Source organism: Danio rerio, chromosome 14, assembly GCF_049306965.1.
Source record: "Danio rerio strain Tuebingen ecotype United States chromosome 14, GRCz12tu, whole genome shotgun sequence".
Taxonomy (NCBI): Eukaryota; Metazoa; Chordata; class Actinopteri; order Cypriniformes; family Danionidae; genus Danio; species Danio rerio.
This window is the reverse complement of record NC_133189.1, coordinates 5,052,501-5,071,764: the sequence shown is the minus strand read 5'-3', so window position 1 is coordinate 5,071,764 and position 19,264 is coordinate 5,052,501. Positions and strand designations below refer to the sequence as shown.

General features: G+C 30.7%; 2 protein-coding genes across 2 annotated transcripts in view; both read left to right on the top strand.

Annotated features, from left to right (window-relative positions):
* Positions 1–19,264, top strand: part of guf1 (GTP binding elongation factor GUF1) — a 365,280-nt gene that overhangs the window by 82,443 nt on the left and 263,573 nt on the right. The gene's annotated exons all lie outside the window — the stretch shown is intronic.
* The window catches only part of gabra2b (gamma-aminobutyric acid type A receptor subunit alpha2b), a 164,385-nt gene that overhangs the window by 20,272 nt on the left and 124,849 nt on the right, over positions 1–19,264 (top strand). The window lies entirely within an intron of this gene.

The following is a 19,264-nucleotide window of genomic DNA, read 5'->3' as shown; positions in this document are numbered from 1 at the left end:
GCTTTTGCTGCTTGTTCAAACTTATTTAAAATGAGTTGAAACAACACAATTCTTAAGCTGTGTTTGGGACAACCTAATTGTTAAACCTACTTAAAATAGTAAAAATCGATTTGTCTTGGGACAACAAGGAATTTTGTGCAATCCAACTTTCTTATTTTACATAGTTATGTAAAATGCTTTATTTTTGCACCAGATCAGAAGTGTGGTGTTTTCTGCTTGGTGTTGCTCCCTGGTTAGAAATATGGTGAACATATGTTTTTAACAGGACACACCCTGGACAGGACATTGCCTAAAATATCCAGGTTTTGGCTGTTTGCACTAATTGTGAGCAGACTATTTTTTATGTTTCTTATATATATACACTACCTGGCAAAAATCTTGTCGCCTATTCAAGTTTCAGGAACAACAAATAATAACTTGACTTCTAGTTGATCATTCGGTATCAGAAATGGCTTATATAAAAGGCAAAGGCCTCTAGATTACACTTATTTTACCCAAATAAAATATGATCATGCTTTGATTTTTGATGATTTAATTAGGACAGTAAGCTCTGACTTTGCTTAGACAAAGCTGTGGTGTGTAATGTAACGGGCAGCACAAATGTCTTGATAACTCAGGCTGTTGATGTTGCCACTCATCTCTCACATCCCCTCATACTGAATTTAACCATATACCATGATTTTTTTCTTCACCAAACTTGACTAATTTCTTTGACAATCTCGCCATGCTGGCTCTAATAGGTCTTCTGCAGTATTTGTGATGATTGGGATGCGTTTACTCCGGGTGCTCCGGCTTCCCTCACAGTCCAAAGACATATGTGCTATGGGTCTTCCACAAACGCTTCTGGGTTCCACACAATTCCCTCATGTTGTCCAAACACAAACTGATGAAGGTAACTTATTTTTTAAGCTGAACCCCACAGAAGCCCCCCCTAATCCCCCCCCCCCCCGAAAAAAATTTCACATCAAATCCAATCACTTTTATTGCCACATCATCAGCAGCACGTGTGCTATGATGAGTAAAGAGCTTAGGATCTGTACAAAATACAGACAGTGCAACATACAGACAGTCCAACATACGACAATGTAAAATTGACGGCGATATGTACAATCAATAGGTGTCCACAGTATTGCTTCAAGTATGGATTGGTTAAAATGCTGTGCATGCTACATATTGATGGTGTGCAGTGAGGAGTATGGAAGAGTCTGTGTGGGGTGTGTTAAGTGTTCATCAGCCTGATAGTCTGAGGGAAGAAGCTCTCCTTCAGTCGGCTGGTGCGTGACCGGATGCTGCGGAACCGTCTGCCTGAGGGTAGCAATGAGAAAAGTCTATGGCTTGGGGGGCTGGAGTTGCTGATAATTCTCTTGGCTTTCCTCATGCACCGCCTGTGGTAAATGTCCTGGAGGGAGGGAAGCTCACCTCCTACTTCGCGTCCAGCAGTTCATTCATTCGTTTTCCTTCGGCTTAGTCCCTTATTTTTCTGGGGTCGCTGAAAAATAGTGGAATATTTCAGCATATCTTTTGTGCAGCAGATGCCCTTCCAGCTGCAACCCATTTAATTTAATTTAATTAATTTAATTTATTCAATTCACCCATACCACATGTTTTGGACTCTGGGGGAAACCGGAGGAGGGGGAGAACATGCAAACCCAGAATGCCAACTAGCCCAGCCAGGACTCAAACCTGTGACCTTCTTGCTGTGAGACGACAGTGCTAACCACTGAGCCACTGTGCCGCCCCTTGGATTCATCTCATTTTTAAACAAGTAGTTTGAACAAGCAGCAAAATATTTTATCTCTCCTCTTTTTTTTCTGAGAATAAACATGATGAAATATCGAACCAAATTATCGGAATTATCATTGGAAAAAATAGTGTTTTCCAATTGGTCCAATTTCATATTTGTGTGTGTCTTTGCAATATGCCGATATAACGTCAGAGCAACACAAAACACACTGGGGCACATTTCCTAAATGGCACGCAACACCTGTGATTGGTTTTATGCAGATTTTGCTCATCCCAGTGACTCAGAGGGGTTAGATCATTCACATCAATGTAATGATTCAAATAAACCAAGCCACTGGAATGAATCAGAATCCCTGCCTCCCTAAATGTATTCACAGCACGCTCATGACAGTCAATTTATATCCTGATGCATAATTGACATACTGTACGTTAAATGTCGGGAATCTGTAAAAATGGTCAGTCTTCCTTACTTATCTCACTTGACTTATGACCCTGTGATGGTTCTTTTCGCGAGCTGTCTATTAGTATTGAAACAAAGTATTTTGATTTTTATCATCTATTGTTCATATTGTAATATATTTTCAGCTCCTATTTTTATTTTCATTGCAGTTATTTTATGTCTAATTCTCTAAAGTCATGTTAGCCAGTTAAACTCCGCGTCCGTGACGTCATCGACATTAGCTTTAAGATTTAAAGGGCTAGCATTGCATCAGACCCCCGTAAGTGGTTTCGTTTGAAAGTGTAGAAGCAATATTTTATGCACATATGCATCACTTTGGTTTTTATTCTACTGTACAAAAGTTATTTACACTTAAATACACAGTATTTTGGAAACCTGAGCTAGGTATTTTACAATAGTTCGTTTTCATATTTATCAAATGACACATGTACAAGTTATAGCTCAAATGAAAAGTATGAAAAATGAAAGCTCATATGGTTCTAGCGTTATTTTTACTGAATTATATTCACATATCAAACAGTTGTCGAATGAATCGCCGTGTTTCCATGGCACAGAAGTGAAAACAATACATTTATAATCAATAAGCAGCCCCAGATAGCACAGACAGCTGTCATCTTTTACCTTTTGCTGTGCGCTTCAGGGCCATTCTCCTCTGTTTTTGAGGTGACGTGCATAAGTAATCCTTTTATATGTCTGACGTGGTCCAAACACAGTGAATTATGTTTGATCAAACACAAGAGTAGTAAAATATGAAAACAATGATTGCTCCCTGTGGCTTGTAAAGCACCTCTCATCAGTGGTAATACAATAACTTTTGCAAAGATTATGTTAGAGACATTTTTCTTTTTTCCTATGATTACAGACATGTGCAGGAACCACCAAAATTAATTACATCAACCTAAACCACAAAGAACCTACAAGGTACACTTTCAAATTTGACTTCATAAAAAAAATAAAAAAAAAGCACCTCTTTATTAGGTGTTTATTATAACACAGACAACATATACAGATATTGTAAATACTTTCAATAGTGTTTTATGAAAAGTCAAAGGGTTTTCTTTAAAATGATAACAATTTTTTTGCATTTACACCTCTACATGTCGATTTGGAAAGCTTTTAAATTTGGGTAGGCAAAATCCAGGCGGAAATCCCAAAATAACAGCAGAGTTTAACTGGTTAAACACTACTTTGAGACATTGTTCACAGCTAAAGAATATTGAATACAAATTTGAAGGAGAAAAATGATTTGTGAGCTAATATAAGAGCATTTAAAACAAACCAGTCAATTTTGACCAGGAACACTGAAGTAAGGGGCAGGATGTGAACACGACAGGAGAGGTAAATCCCAATTTCTTCACAATGCTGCTTGAGAGAAAGCAGATGCAGTTTTGTGTGTGTGTGTGTGTGTGTGTGTGTGTGTGTGTGCGTGCGTGTGTGTGTGTGTTTGATTACTGCCTCAGGAAAACTTGCTGAAAAATGTAGTAGTGTCAATAATCTGACTTTCCCCTAGTGCTGTTGATACCTAAATGAAACATAGCTTGGGTTGCTATTAAATCACAAGAGCTGGGAAAGAACAATAAAACACAGTCGGTCAGATTTCGTGTTTAGAGCTCCAATGAGGTTCAGGTTGGTCTAAGCATATTAACGAAGCAGCTAGCATAAAGCCTACCCACCGCTAACACTGAAGCGATGATACGAGAGCCTGAAAAGACAAAGCAGAATGAATAAGTAATATTTTTTCAGGCTTTCAAAGACAAGGTGCATATTTTCAGGAGAGAGGAGGGCTGAATCTTTTCATCTTCTCTTCGCATGCTTTGAACTGTTTTTAACGGCAAGGCTGAATGGGCTGTTTGTACTCGACCTGTGTTGAATCTCAATTGTCTTCCGGTTCTCTCAGCTTAGATTTTAACCAGATATTGTAAAGTGAATATTGGCGGAGTGCTGTCGCCTCACAGCAAGAAGGTCGCTGGTTCGAGCCTCAGCTTTGTGAGTTGGCATTTCTGTGTGGAGCTTGCATGTTCTCCCCGTGTATGCGTGAGTTTCCTACGGGTGCTCTGGTTTCCCCCTCAGCCCAAAGGCATGCGGTACAGGTGAATTGGGTAAGCTAAATTATCTGGGTGTTTGTATGGGTATGGGTGTTTTCCAGTGATGGGTGGCAGCTGGAACGGCATCCGCTGAATGCTCAGCAGAGTCTGAATACTTTGGAGCATGTGATATTTCATTTTTTTTAAATAAATCTGCAAAAATGTCAACAATTCTGTGTTTTTCTGTGAATATGGGTTAAATATGCAATTAAATTGTACTGGATAAATGAAATGATTTGTAGACTGTATGGATTAAATAAAATTAAATAAAATTACATGGAAATTGTATTCATAAAATAAGTAGTAGTCAAATTGAATAAAAATCAAAACAATATTTATAAAATTAAATGAAAATAAATTGAAACCATATTTATTAATTAAAAAAAGAAATGACAATTAAATAAATTTAAATAAAATAAAACAAAAATTAATTAAAACAATACTTTTTAAAATGAAAATGAAAATAAATTAAAACGAAATAAAATAAAAAATAATTCCACTAAATTGACACCAAGTTGAGTAGAAAAACAGCTAGGAAGTCATTCGATAGAACTGGAAAAATGGTTTGTAGACTGTGTGGACTAAAATAAATTAAATTAGAGCAATACTTATAAAATAAAATCTATATTTAGAAAATAAAATAAATAATAATTAAATTAAATCAAAACTACATTTAGAAAATAAAAATGAATGATAATATTTATAAAATAAAAGAAAGAAAGGGCATTGGTTTGAGCCTCAGCTGGGTCAGTTGGCATTTATGTGTGGAGTTTGCATGTTCTCTCTGTGTATGCGTGGGTTTCCCCCACAGTCCAAAGACATGCAGTACAGGTGAATTTGACAATGGTGCCATCTTATTGGTTTCTGATCCATTACTTTTAAAGTGTGTTTGTAAAGAGACATTACAGGCTTAACAACTGACTGGGTTGCTTGACCCCAGATTATTGCACAATAAGACATACGTGATAATATCATAGCATGCACAAACATTTGCGCTGCTTTACGAGATATATATGGTCTTATCATACGAAAACAGTTTAAATGTGTCTTAATAGCCTTAAACATTTCTTGTTAACCTCCGGCCACAGCTGTATCCCTTCTAGTAACAACCCTTTTTTGGCCTTGGGACAACCCACGTTTGGCCTTGCCTCTGGTTTTAGCCCATGAAGTTTGACTCTATATCCAGCAAGGCCGCCTTATTAATGCTGGGGTCAAGGGCTGGGTCCGGGTTGTTTGTTTAGGCTAACCGAGTGAACCGTCTTGTGTCATTAGCTGAACGTTAGAGGTCATTCCTCACGGTCAAAGATTGCTTTATAGGATCAGACCAGCATCCTGTCAACATTTCATCCAAAAAATCAATAATCCAATCATTGGCTTGTTTACAAGGATTACTGTAAAGTCATGTGTTGTGCAAACCGCAGGGCTAAGGCAATTTTTGATAACGTCTCTCTCCTGCTGAGTGTTATAAAATTGTGTAGAAACAGTTTTCCTTCAGAAACAGCAAGAAAATGAATGAATTATTAATTACAACAAAACATCTCTTAGAAAGTTTGTTTGTTATTTTGTTAGTGAGTTAGTTAGTTAGTTAGTTAGTTTGTTTGTTTCATTAGTTCATTGTTTATTTTGATCATTTATTTGTTTGTTTATTTGTTAGTTAGTTAGTTAGTTAGTTAGTTAGTTAGTTAGTTAGTTAGTTGGTTAGTTTGTTAGTTTGTTAGTTAGTTTGTTAGTTTGTTTGTTTATTTAATTGTTTTTTATTTTGTAAGTTAGTTAGTTTGTTCGTTCAGTTGTTCATTCTTTCTTGTGATCATTTGTTTATTTGTTTATTTTGTTCATTCATTCTTTTCTTAATTTTTCTTTGGTTTGTTTATTGGCTAGTTAGTGCATTCATTTTTTGTACCTTCTTTTATTCGTTCAGTCGTTTGTTTGTCCATTCGTTTGTCTTTTTATTTGTTCGTTCTTTCTTTTGTTTATTTGTTTACTTTTTTGCTTGTTTACTTGTTTGTTAGTTGTTAGTCACTTATTTTTTTGTCTGTTCATTTTTTCATTTTTTTATTTTGATAGTTAGTTCATTGATCATTCAGTGATTATTTCTTCCTTTGTTTTTATGTTCGTTGGTTATGTTAAGTTAGGTTGTTAATTTGTTTGTTCTTTCTTTTAATCATTTGCTCATTCTTTTTTGGCTTGTTTCTTTGTTATTTTGTTCATTCTTTATTTTGTTTGTTAGTTAGTTCATTCATTTATTTATCCGTCTGTTCGTTTGTTTTTCCTTTTAATTGTTTGTTCATTCTTTTTTTTCGCTTTTTCATCCTTTAATTGATCATTTGTTAATTTTTATTTTTTTTGCTTGTTCACTTGTTCATTAGTTTGTTCGTTTGTTCGTTCATTCATTTGTTGGTTAATTTGTTCATTCTTTATTTTGTTCATTTGTTTGTTAGTTTGTTCATTCGTTTGTTCATTTATTTGTTTGTTCTTTGTTTGTTAGTTAGTTCGTTTGTTTGTTAGTTAGTTAGTTCATTAATTTGTCCATTTGTTCATTAGTTCTTTAGTTAGTTCATTTGTTCATCCATTTGTTCATCTGTTTGTTTGTGAATTTGTTCATCCGTTCATTCATTTGTCTGTTCTTTTAATCATTTGTTGTTTTTTTTGCTTGATTATTTGTTTGTTAGTTTGTCCATTCCTTCATTTTTTTGTTTGTTCATTCCTCTATTTTGTTCGTTAGTTAGTTTGATCATTTCTTCATTCATCTGTTTGTTCATTCATTTGTTTTGTTTTTTATCATGTTCGTTTGTTCATTAGTTTGGTTGTTCATTTGTTTGTTTTTTCTTTTGATTATTCGTTCATTCTTTTTTTGCTCGTTCACTTGTTCATTAGTTCATTTGTACATTCATTCATTTGTTTGTTCATTTATTGGTTCATTAGTTTGTGCATTCATTTCTTCAGTTGTCCATTCGTTCGGTCATTCATTCTTTTCATTGTTTGTTCATTCTTTTTTGTTCATTCATTCTATTTTCGCTCATTCATTTGTTTCTTAGTTTTTTTAGTTTGCTCATTCGTTTGTTTATTTGTTTGTTTGTTCATTGTTTGTTTGTTTGTTTCTTCGTTCCTTCATTCATTCTTTTGTATGTTCCTTCATTCATTTGTGTATTCCTTTGGGGTTATCAACTTTTAAATCCATTAAATGCATACCATACTGTTTATTTAATCCACTTACTATTTGTTTATTTAATATTTGTTTGTATGTTTGTTTGTTTATTTTTATGTTTATCTTTACCCTGAAAAGTACATTTAAAATATGTTGGTGGTACTGTATGTGATTTAATTTAATTTAATTTAATTTAATTTAATTTAATTTAATTTAATTTAATTTAATTTAATTTAATTTAATTTAATTTAATGCAATTTAATTTAATGCAATTTAATTTAATGCAATTTAATTTAATGCAATTTAATTTAATGCAATTTAATTTAATTTAAGTTTTTTATATACCATTCCCCCAGAAGACAAAGAATTATATGAAATACTGTGAAAATTTCCTTGTTCCATTAAACATCACTTGGGTTAAAAAATGTAACATTTTCACAGGAAAGCTAATCATTTTACCTTCAGATGTGTATATACACGCTATAAATCTTACCTTAAAGATGTTCAGATACATTTCGTGGAAATCCAGTCACCCATATATTGGTTTTATGTAAATGTTTTTCATCATCCTTCATTCCGCCCATCCAGACCCCGGTTTAAAAAAAAAAAAAAAAAACAGCTTAAGAGGTCGATATACCCATCATTCCTGAAGCCAAACTCCCACAAAGCCCTGTTCCTCCATTCAATACCACAGTCAGTCAATCACAGGACGCCTGAATGTTTCAGTAAATCTGAATGTGTTGTTATCCGTTCACGTTTATGGCTGATTAACTTTTTGCGAGCGAGTCAAAGAGCATCTCCAGTTTACCGCCGACTGGGATGAAGATATAATGACCTCATAAACGAAACATGAAGAATGAGCATAAAGCAGACTCGGATAATCATTTCATCCTCAAGAGACCATAGAATCAGTTCAAGGTGAATCTGCAGTGTTGTTCTTGCCGTTTATATGCATGTCATTAAACTGTTTGCTATTTCCAATTGCAGGTTATGAAGATTGAAAAGGCAAGATTATTGTAGAGCACATTTCATACACAATGGTATAATTAATAGCACAATGGTAAGATGAGATAAATATGCGTTTGCATCTTGTTTTTTGTTTCCGAGCTTTATTTATAAATAAGCAGTTGAATGGACTCTATGAATTGTAAGCCTGTGTTGTTCATAAGCACATTTGAATAAGATCTGATGAATTTTTATGACAACAAATAGTCTTGAACTCATTAAAATAAGATCATTAACATTTGTTTGCATTAAATGAATATAAATGGATTTCAATTGATGTAAATATAAATATAATGAACTGTTGGCTTGTTAGTTCATGTTAATTTAGGTCCATGGTATGATATTAAAAACGTAATATAGTCTCTATCTATCTATCTATCTATCTATCTATCTATCTATCTATCTATCTATCTATCTATCTATCTATCTATCTATCTATCTATCTATCTATCTATCTATCTATCTATCTATCTATCTATCTATCTATCATTAGTAAGAAACTATGCTGTTTTTCTCTTTTCAGAGCTTTTAATGCGGTCTCTGTCGAAATTTTGTGGATAGACTATGTCAATGTCAACCAGCCACCGATGCGCTGTCTGTTTAAAAAATTATAAATATTTAAAATAGGCACTATCCTTATAAATAAACTGTATAATTCCAATCTAAACACTGACATTCTTGACTAAAAAAGCCTTAAAGATGCATTATGTTGTCCAGCAGCAACAATATTTGTCAAACTGTAGAGTTGCTGTATGTAGGTGGAGTACTACACAAGGGTGAAAAGGCTGGACGAGTGCTGTTATTTGCAGAATATTGCACCGCTATCAGCCAATCAGATTCAAGAACCAGACAGAATTGTTGTATGAATAAATATTTATATACAAATGTATATAGTTATATTAACATAATATTAAAATAACGCATTTATTTATTTGTTTGTTTCTTTGTTTACATGTGTTCATGTATTTTTAATGTATGTGTGGTTCATTTATTTATTTATTTATTTATTTATTTATTTATTTATTTATTTATTTATTTATTTATTTATTATATGTGTTTATTTATTTATCATTTATGTATTATATGTGTTAATGTATTTATTTATTATATGTGTTCATTTATTTATTTATTTATTTATATGTGTTCATTTATTCATTTATTTATTCATCATTAATTTCTTTATTTAATTATTTGTTTTTTTATTATTTTATGTGTTATTTCATTCATTCCTTTATTTATTCATTTTAATAATTTTAATAATTATTTAATTATTTATACATTCATTTATTTATTTATTTATTTTATTCATTTATTTTTTTTATTTATATGTGTATATTTATTTAGTTAATTAATTGATTAATTAATTTATATATATATATATATATATATATATATATATATATATATATATATATATATATATATATATATATATGTATATATATATATATATATGTATATGTGTATGTATATATGTGTGTGTGTGTGTGTATATATATAAAATGGTAACAAGATAAGTATAAAAACTAAAAATCGCAATGATTAAAAGCAGATTCAGGATTTAATAAAACACTATAAAGTAAAACAATAAAAAAGTAGTCAATAAGCAAGCATTGGAGCCTTTTTTCACAAGTAAACACAAAATCAATTAAACTATGGTTCACTGTGATCTTGACAGTAAAGAAAAGCAATTTTATCCCTCATCTAAAAACCCAGTGAGCTCCCAGACACTCTTTTTTCAGGAAAATTGGGCTATTTTGAAAATAACGTTGCAAGAAAAAAAAAATGACAGAGCATAGCCTGCTTTTTGGGCTACTATTGTAGTTTGACTCCAGAAAGGCTTATTTGCAGACAATAAATGGATGCCTGTACTGATGTGTATCGATCTGTGGTAAGAATATGTTGCAGCCTATAGACCGCAAGTGAAGGAGAGACAGTACAGAAGGTTATGTGAGTTATGCCCACATCAGGAACTCATGGCAGATTTATTGAATTTGACATGGTAGATTAGCCTCACATTGATTTAGTCTATTAAACCCCCTTCAAGTAAAGTCTTACCATTTTTAACCCCCAAGCAAAAAAAAAAAAAAAAAATGTGCCGAGCATTCACATATTTCTATTGGTATATTTGCATAATTATTTCACTTGCAATATGCAAAAAACACAACTTTCATTTATTTACCCACCGATATGCCATCTTGGTCCTAAAAATGCAAAGCAAACCCAGGCTGAATGTGTTTTCTTTTTAAAGAAAACCTTCAATGTATCTCAAATTCCCAAAGGCAGAATCGCATTTTCCCATTTTCATTCCATTCGTCATCAAAAACGTAAGTCCAGAGAATGTCTCATTCATCGTGAAAAGCTACTACATTAGACATACATCATCTGAGAATGGAGTCTCCTGTGTACATTTAAAGTTCAGAGGTAATTCTGAATCATGCGGTGTAGTTTATTTTCAGATAGAAAAAATAAATCAAGGCAGTTCACAGTGTTTTAAAAAGCTGAGGGAAAGAGAGACAGAGGTGAAGTCAAACAGACAGGGTTTTCCCTCAGACGCTGCACAGAAGCATATATATATATATATATATATATATATAGAGAGAGAGAGAGAGAGAGAGAGAGAGATGTGAATAACCTCATGAATATAAGAGCAGTTCTTCATACCCCCCCCCCCCCCCAGTCTCGTTTCAGTCAGACTCTTGCATCGTCCCTCAGAGACTGAAGCACTTTACATTCACCCAGAGCCACAGTCCACTAACAACAACCATCTGACCCGCTGAATAATGCCATCTGCTATAGACATGCAGCTGCGGCTCTGAAGAGCTTCCGTCAACATTAGGGTTTCTTTATTTGAATGACTTCCCAGCAGTCCACCTACTGAATTTAGTGTCTATTTGATTTTATAGATATTGTTTTTATTTGATTTAAAATTAGATATATAATTTTCTTTCTTTCTTTCATATATTTTCTTTTTGGCTTAGTCCCTTTATTCGTCAGGAGTCGCCACAGCGGAATGAACCGCCAACTAATCCAGCATATGTTTTACACAGCGGATGCCCTTCCAGCTGCAACCCAGTACTGGAAAACATCCATTCACACACATACACTACGGCCAATTAAGTTTCTTCAAATCCCCTATACCACATGTCTTTGGACTTGTGGAGGAAAGCGACGCCAACACAGTGAGAACATGCAAACTCCCCACAGAAATACCAACTGACCAAGCTGGAGCTGAAACCAGCGACCTTCTTGCTGTGAGGCGATCGTGCTACCCACTGCACCATCGTGACGCCCTTTTTTTTAATTTATTTTTATTTTATTTTATGAATATTGTTTTTATTCTTTTTTATTTATTTTATAAATGTAGTTTTAATTAAATTTAATTCTATTATTATTTAGTTTATTTTATTAATATAGATTTTAGTTTATTTTATAAGTATTAACTTAATTTATTTTAATCCACACAGTCTGCAAACCATTTGTCCAGTTCTATCGAATGACTTCCGAGCCGTTTTTCTACTCCATTTAGAGTCAATTTAATGGAATTATTTTTTTTTTGATTTAGAAAGTATTGTTTTAATATTTTTTTTGTTTTAATTAAATTTAAATTTATGTAATTGTCATTTCTTTTAAATATTTTTTTTAATTAAAAAGTGTTGTTTTTAATTTATTTTTATTTAATTGTATAAATATTGTTTAGATTTTATTCAATTTGAAAACTACTTATTTTATTTTATGAATACAATTTCAATGTAATTTGATTTAATTTTATTTAATCCATACAGTCTACAAACCATGGCATTTTTCCAATATAATTGAATGACTTACTAGCTTTCTACTTAATTTAGTGTCAATTTAGTGGAATTAATTTTAACTTAATTTTAAAAACGTTATTTTAATTCATTTTAATTTTATATTATTATTATTATCATAATTTAATTTTATTATTATTAATTAATTTTTATAAATATACTTTTAATTTAATTTAATTTAATTTTATGAATAGTTTAATTTTATTTAATTCATGCAGTCCACAAACCATTCATCCAGTGCAATTTAATGAGCTCCCAGATTTGTACTAGTGTCAATTTAATGGAATTTATGTTTATTTATTTTTTATTTAATCTATTTTATTTAAATTTATATTTTATTTTAATTTATAAGTTAGAATATTGTTTTTATTATTTTTTTATTTAATTTAATTTATTTGTTATTTATTTATTTAATAAATATACTTTTAATTTTATTTTATATATAGTTTAATTTGATTTAATCCAGGCAGTCTACAAATCAATCATCTAGTGCAATCTGACTTCCCAGCTTTCAGGTTAACAGAATTTTTATTTTATTTTATTTTTAAATTTTATTTAATATAATTTTATTTATACTTTTAAAATATTTTTAATTAATTTTGATTTAATTTAATTTAATGTTATTGTTATGTATTTATTTAATAAATATACTTTTAATGTAATTTTATTTTATAAATAGTTTAATTTTTATTGGTGTAGTCTACAAACCAATCATCAAGTGCAATTTAATGACTTCCTAGCTTTTAGTTATAGGAACAAATTTAATTTAATTTAATTTAATTTAATTTAATTTAATTTAATTTAATTTATTTAAATTTAAACTTAAGTCGACAAATCATTAATCTAGTGCAAGGTTACAGGTTTTCAATAAAAATAAATATAATAATAACAACAATAATTTATTAATGTTCAACCATTTAATCTGACCGACAAATTTGAGGAGCACTTAGAGGAGCACTTCTCTTATGTTGCCAACCAGCTTATTTTAAAAATGTTCCATTACAAATCAGCTAAATGGTGAAATGACAATCCTCTAAACACACTATATCATGAGCTGCTCACATCATATAACATTGCACTTCACTTCGAATCATTTTTCTAAACCACTCCTACCACACCTTAGCAACAGCATCAGCAACCCAATCGCAAATGTAGCATCACGATAATTCAGTTTTACAGAGCCGAAGACTTTCTTAAAGCCATAAACATCAGCTTTTTTCCAAACACTTCAATATTTTTTCTGTGTTTTTTCATACATTCCCAGCAGTCTATCGATTCGGCACACAAAATCTACTCTGAGATGAATAGCAATGCATTTTTTTCCCTTTTTTACCCTCATTGAGATGGAGCCCAGACGAGTGTGCGACATTGTATAATTAGGGCAATTTTAGAGATGCGAGAGAGGCAGACATACAGATAAAGAGAGAGAGAGAAATAGATTGTTTTTAAGATGCGCAGACTTAATTCCTCCTTGTTTGTTTGATTGCTGTTGTCATCGGCTGATTACTGAGTATTTTTAACAGCATGCATTTGTAGAAGAGGAGAATAAGTGAATAAAAGACATGAAAGCGCGCTGGTGTCTCGGAGCTGAATAAACCACCCCTACATTATGCAGCTATTAATATAGCACACCAGCGTCTCCCAGCTCAGAATACACAGTTGCTTTTCATACATTTGCTAGACAATGACATTGAGAATTTTATTTATATACCACAGTTTTGTACAACTTTCGTTGGCAAAAGTGATTTCCAACAACTTATTTATTTAAATTTTTATTTATTTAATATACATTTTTTTATTTAAAAAATATTTTGGTTTTATTTTATTCTATTTAATTTTGTTGTTAATGATAAACATAGTTTTAATTTCATTTATTTCATTTAATTCATGCTATTAATTTAACAGATTTGTCCAGTGCTATATTATTTTATTTTATTTTATTTTATTTTATTATTTTATTTTATTTTATTTTATTTTATTTTATTTTATTATTTTATGTTATTTTATTTAATTTCATTTTATTTTATTTCATTTAATTTCATTTTATTTAAAAGTTATTATTTTAAAAATTATTTACTTTTTAATAAAAAATTTTATTTATTAAATATTGTTTAAATTTTATTTAATATACATTTATTTATTTTATTTTTAAATGTAGTTTTCATTTTATTTAATTGGATTTAACTGTTATTTATGAATATAGTTTTAATTTAATTTAATGTAATTTTATTTAAAAATGTATTGTTTTAATCCAATTTGTTTTTTATTTATTTTAAAATTATAGATTTTTTTATTCCATTTTTATTTTATAAATATACATTTTTTTCATTTAATTTATTTTATAGTTATTTATTTTATTTTGTAAATGTAGTTTTCATTTTATTTAATTGTATTTATTTGTTATTTACAAATTTAATTTCATTTATTATAAATTATGTGGCTCAGTGGTTTAGCACTGTCGCCTCACAGCAAGAAGTTTTCTGGGTCAGTTAGCATTTCTGTGTGGAGTTTGCATGTTCTCCCCGTGTTGGTGTGGGTTTCCCCCGGGTGCTCCAGTTTCCTCTACAGTCCAAAGACATGCAGTATAGGTGAATTGGATGAACCTGGATGAATGTGAGAGTGTATGGGTGTTTCTCAGTACTGGGTTGTGTCTGGTAGAGCATCTGCTGTGTAAAACATTTGCTGAATTAGTTGTCAGTTCATTCCGCTGTGGTGACCCTTGATAAATCAGAGACTAAGCCTAAGGAAAATAAATGAAAGGATTAAGGTTAAGTTTTGATTTTTCATTAGTTTTAGTTTTTATTTCATTTTGACTTTGTGTTTTCAAATTCAGTTTGTTTTATACAGTTTTTGTTTCTATATTTTGAAATTGCTTAGTTTATTTTAGTTTTTATTAGTTTCAGCATTAGTTTTATTTATTTATTTTTTTTAATAAATTTAAATATTTCTCATGTGCAGGTACAAAGTCTTCAGAATATTGTAAAATAATAACTTAACCAAAGATACATTTTTGAAACTTGTATTCAGAGGACACATGAACACTACAATCTACCCAACCTCAAATTCAAATACAATAGCATAGTAGTTTAATAATAATAGTACAAATACTTTGTTACTGCACTTAAGTAGATTTCTCTGGTATCAGTACTTTACTCCACTACTTATTTTTTTACAACTTTTTACTTTCACTCCTTACATTTTTACACAAATATCTGTACTTTTTGCTCCATAATATCTTTTAATGCACGGTCATTACTTTCATTTTCATATTGTTTTAAATTAATTTTTATTTAATTCTACAAATATTGTTTTGATTTTATTCAATTTGGCTACTACTTATTTTATTTTATTGTAGGAATATAATTTCCATGTAATTTTATTCAATTTTATTTAATCCATACTGTCTACAAACCATATAATTTATCCAGTACAATTAAATGACTTACCAGCTTTCTACTTAATTTAGTGTAAATTTAGTGGAATTAATTTTAATAAAATTTAATTAAAATTTTTTTAATTTTTTTTTATCATTTTTAAGTTAGAATTATTGTTTTTATTGATTTTTAATTTATTTATTTTATTGTTATTTATTTATTTTGATTTAATTATTGTTTTTTTATTTTATAAATAATTTTATTTTATTTAATCCAGGCAGTCTACAAACAATTCATCCAGTGCAATCTAATGACTTCCCAGCATTCAGTTTAATAGAAATTTTATTTAATTTTTTTTTTATTTTTAAATTAAATTAAATTTTAATTTAATTTTATTATACTTTAAAAATATTATTTTAATTTTTTTAGATTTAATTTGATTTTATTGTTATGTATTTATTTAATAAATATACCTTTTAAGGTAATTTTATTTTATAAATAGTTACATTTTATTTAATCCATGCAGTGTGGTGACGCAAACTATATTATTTCACAGTTTTGATGCAGTCAGTCTACGTATCTGCATGCGGCACTACGCGGCCTTTTCAAGGCTATCGCCCACCGTACGTGGGCTAGTTTATGAAGATTACTATGATAAAGGCAATCAAATCAAATCAAATCAAATCACTTTTATTGTCACATCAGCAGCAGCACGTGTGCTATGATGAGTGAAAAGCTTAGGTGCTGGCTCCAGACAGTACAAAATACAGATCACAGATACAACGACAGTGCGAAATACAACAGCATACTCCCGAAAAAAAAAAAACGATATGTGCAATGACAAGGATGACTATGCAGCTGTGACAGAGGAAGTCGGCTAATTTAACATGACTGATGCTGTCCTGTTTACACGGTAATATGACACCTTTTGCTTGTTCGGATCACAGGTAGACAAGAGAGACACATTCCAGTTCAAAAACAGGCCGCTTAAATGCTTAAGCCTTTTGTCCACTTCTGATCATACTGCAGGGCTTACTCTGGTCTTTCAATCTAATACCGCGAAAAATAATGGTTTTTTTCTGTCAAGATTTGTACATTTAGTACTAAAACAATCAAATACTTTATAAAAAAATGAATGCATTGTGGTTTATTTCCTTTATTTCTAATGAGTTCATATTTCCAAATACAGAATGTATGCTGTTTAACAGTTTTTATTGATTTTTATTGACTGTATAGTTACACCTTTAGACCTATTTTTTAACAAATATTTTACAACAACAAATATAAGTATACTGGGCAATTTATGAATAAAAATATAATTATTCCAGCATATGTTTTACACAGCGGTTACCATTCTATCTGCAACCCAGTACTAGGAAACACCCATCACACACACACTTACACTACTGCCAGTTTAGACGATTTATTAATCACCTATAGCGCTTGTCTTTGGACTGTGATTGAAACAGGTACTTTTTACTTTTTTTACTTTAGTACATTTTTGAGGCTGTACTTCTTTACTTTTATCTAAGTATAAAAGTGTTATCAGTACTTCTACTTTTAGAAAGGAGGAGAAAAATGAATATATTGCAGCAAGAGCGCAAAGATTTGATTACTAGCCAACTTAACACGGGGCCAATAAACACGAGCACATTCACCCCCTGCCTAATGCACGCTTTCATCTCAAAAGGACTCGGGAGAGAAAGAGATGCTCTTTCTGCTGTCACATTGTAAGAAAAATAAATAAATAAATAAATAATTCTTATGTATTTTTTTGTCTAGGACAGTGTGTGTGTTTTTTTCAGCTCTATCTTATGTGCAATTGTGCAATGTTAACAATTTTTTTTGTAAATGACAGTATTAAACTGTAATATGAATTGTATTTTACTGTAGGACAGTTATGCGGTATGTTGCTGTATTTTAAAGTTTTGAAAATTACTGTATATTTTACAGTAAAGATATATAGCTAGATAAATGATGCTGTGTATGTTTGCTGTAATTGATTTACGGTAAGTTACTGTTGAACTGCTGCCAATAAGTTACTGACTCGGGAGAGAAAGCATTTCTTGCCTAGGACTGTATTTTTTTCAGCCCGATCTCACGTGAAAATGTAAGCTGTTGATGATTTATTTGTAAATTACACAGTATTTAACTGTACTAAGATCTGTATTTAACAATAGGACAGTTATATGGTATGTTACTGTATGTTAAAGTTGCATTGTGAAAATTTCTGTATATGTTACAGTAAAGTTATACAAAACTGTAAATACATATGCACCAAGGTAAATGGTGCTGTAAATGTAAATACAGTATTCTTGCTGTAATTGATTTACAGTAAGTTACTGGTGAACTGCTGCTAGTAAGTTACTGACTCGGGAAAGAAAAAATGCTCTTTCTGCTGTCAAATTAAAAAAAAAAATTATAATGTATTTCTTGTCTAGGACAGTGTGTGATTTGTTTTTCCCAGTCCTATCTCATCTGGAAATGCACCCTGTTAAAGGTTTTTGTTATTGGCACAGTATTTAACTGAAATAAGAACTGTATTTTACTATAGGACAGTTATGCGGTATGTTACTGTATTTTAAAGTTGTGAAGTTGTGAAAATTACTGTAAATTTTACAGTAAAGATGTATAGCAAGATAAATGGTGCTGTGTGTAATTTAAATACAGTATTTTTTGCTGTAATTGATTTACAGTAAGTTTCTGGTGGACTTCTGCCAATAAGTTACTGACTCTGGGGAGAAAGTATTTCTTGTCTAGGACAGTTTTTTTCAGCCTGGTCTCATGTGAAAATGTAAGCTGTTGATGTTTTTTTTTTTTTTTTTTTTAATTACACAGTATTTAGCTGTATTAGGATCTGTATTTTACTATAGGACAGTTATGCGGTATGTTACTGTATTTTAAAGTTGCATTGTGAAAATTTCTGTATATGTTACAGTAAAGATATACAAAACCGTAAATACATATGCACCAAGATAAATGGTGCTGTAAATGTAAACACAGTATTCTTGCTGTAATTTTTTTACAGTAAGTTACTGGTGAACAGGTTGAAGTTACTGACTCGGGAAAGAAAAGATGCTTTTAAAAAAGTAATGTATTTCTTGTTTATGATTGTGTGTGTGTGTTTGTGTGTGTGTGTGTGTGTGTGTTTGTGTGTGTGTGTGTGTGTGTATGTGTGTGTGTTTTGTTTTTCCCGCTCCTATCTCATGTGGAAATGTACCATGTTAAAGGTTTTTATTATTGGCACAGTATTTAACTGTAATATGAACTGTATTTTACTGCAGGACAGTTATGTGGTATGTTACTGTATTTTAAAGTTGTGAAGATTACTGTATATTTTACTGTAAAGATAAACAGCAAGATAAATGTGCTGTATGTAATGTATATACAGTATTTTAGCTGTAATCGATTTACAGCAAGTTACCGGTAAACTGCTGCCAATAATTTACTGACTGAAGAAAAAGATGCTCTTTCTGCTGTCAAATTGTAAAAAAAAAAATAAAATTGTAATGTGTTTCTTGTATAGGACAGTTTAGGATAGTATGTTACTGTATTTTAAAGTTTTAAAGTTGTGAAAATGACTGTATGTTACAGTAAAGATATACAAAACTGCAAATACAAATACAACATGATAAATGGTT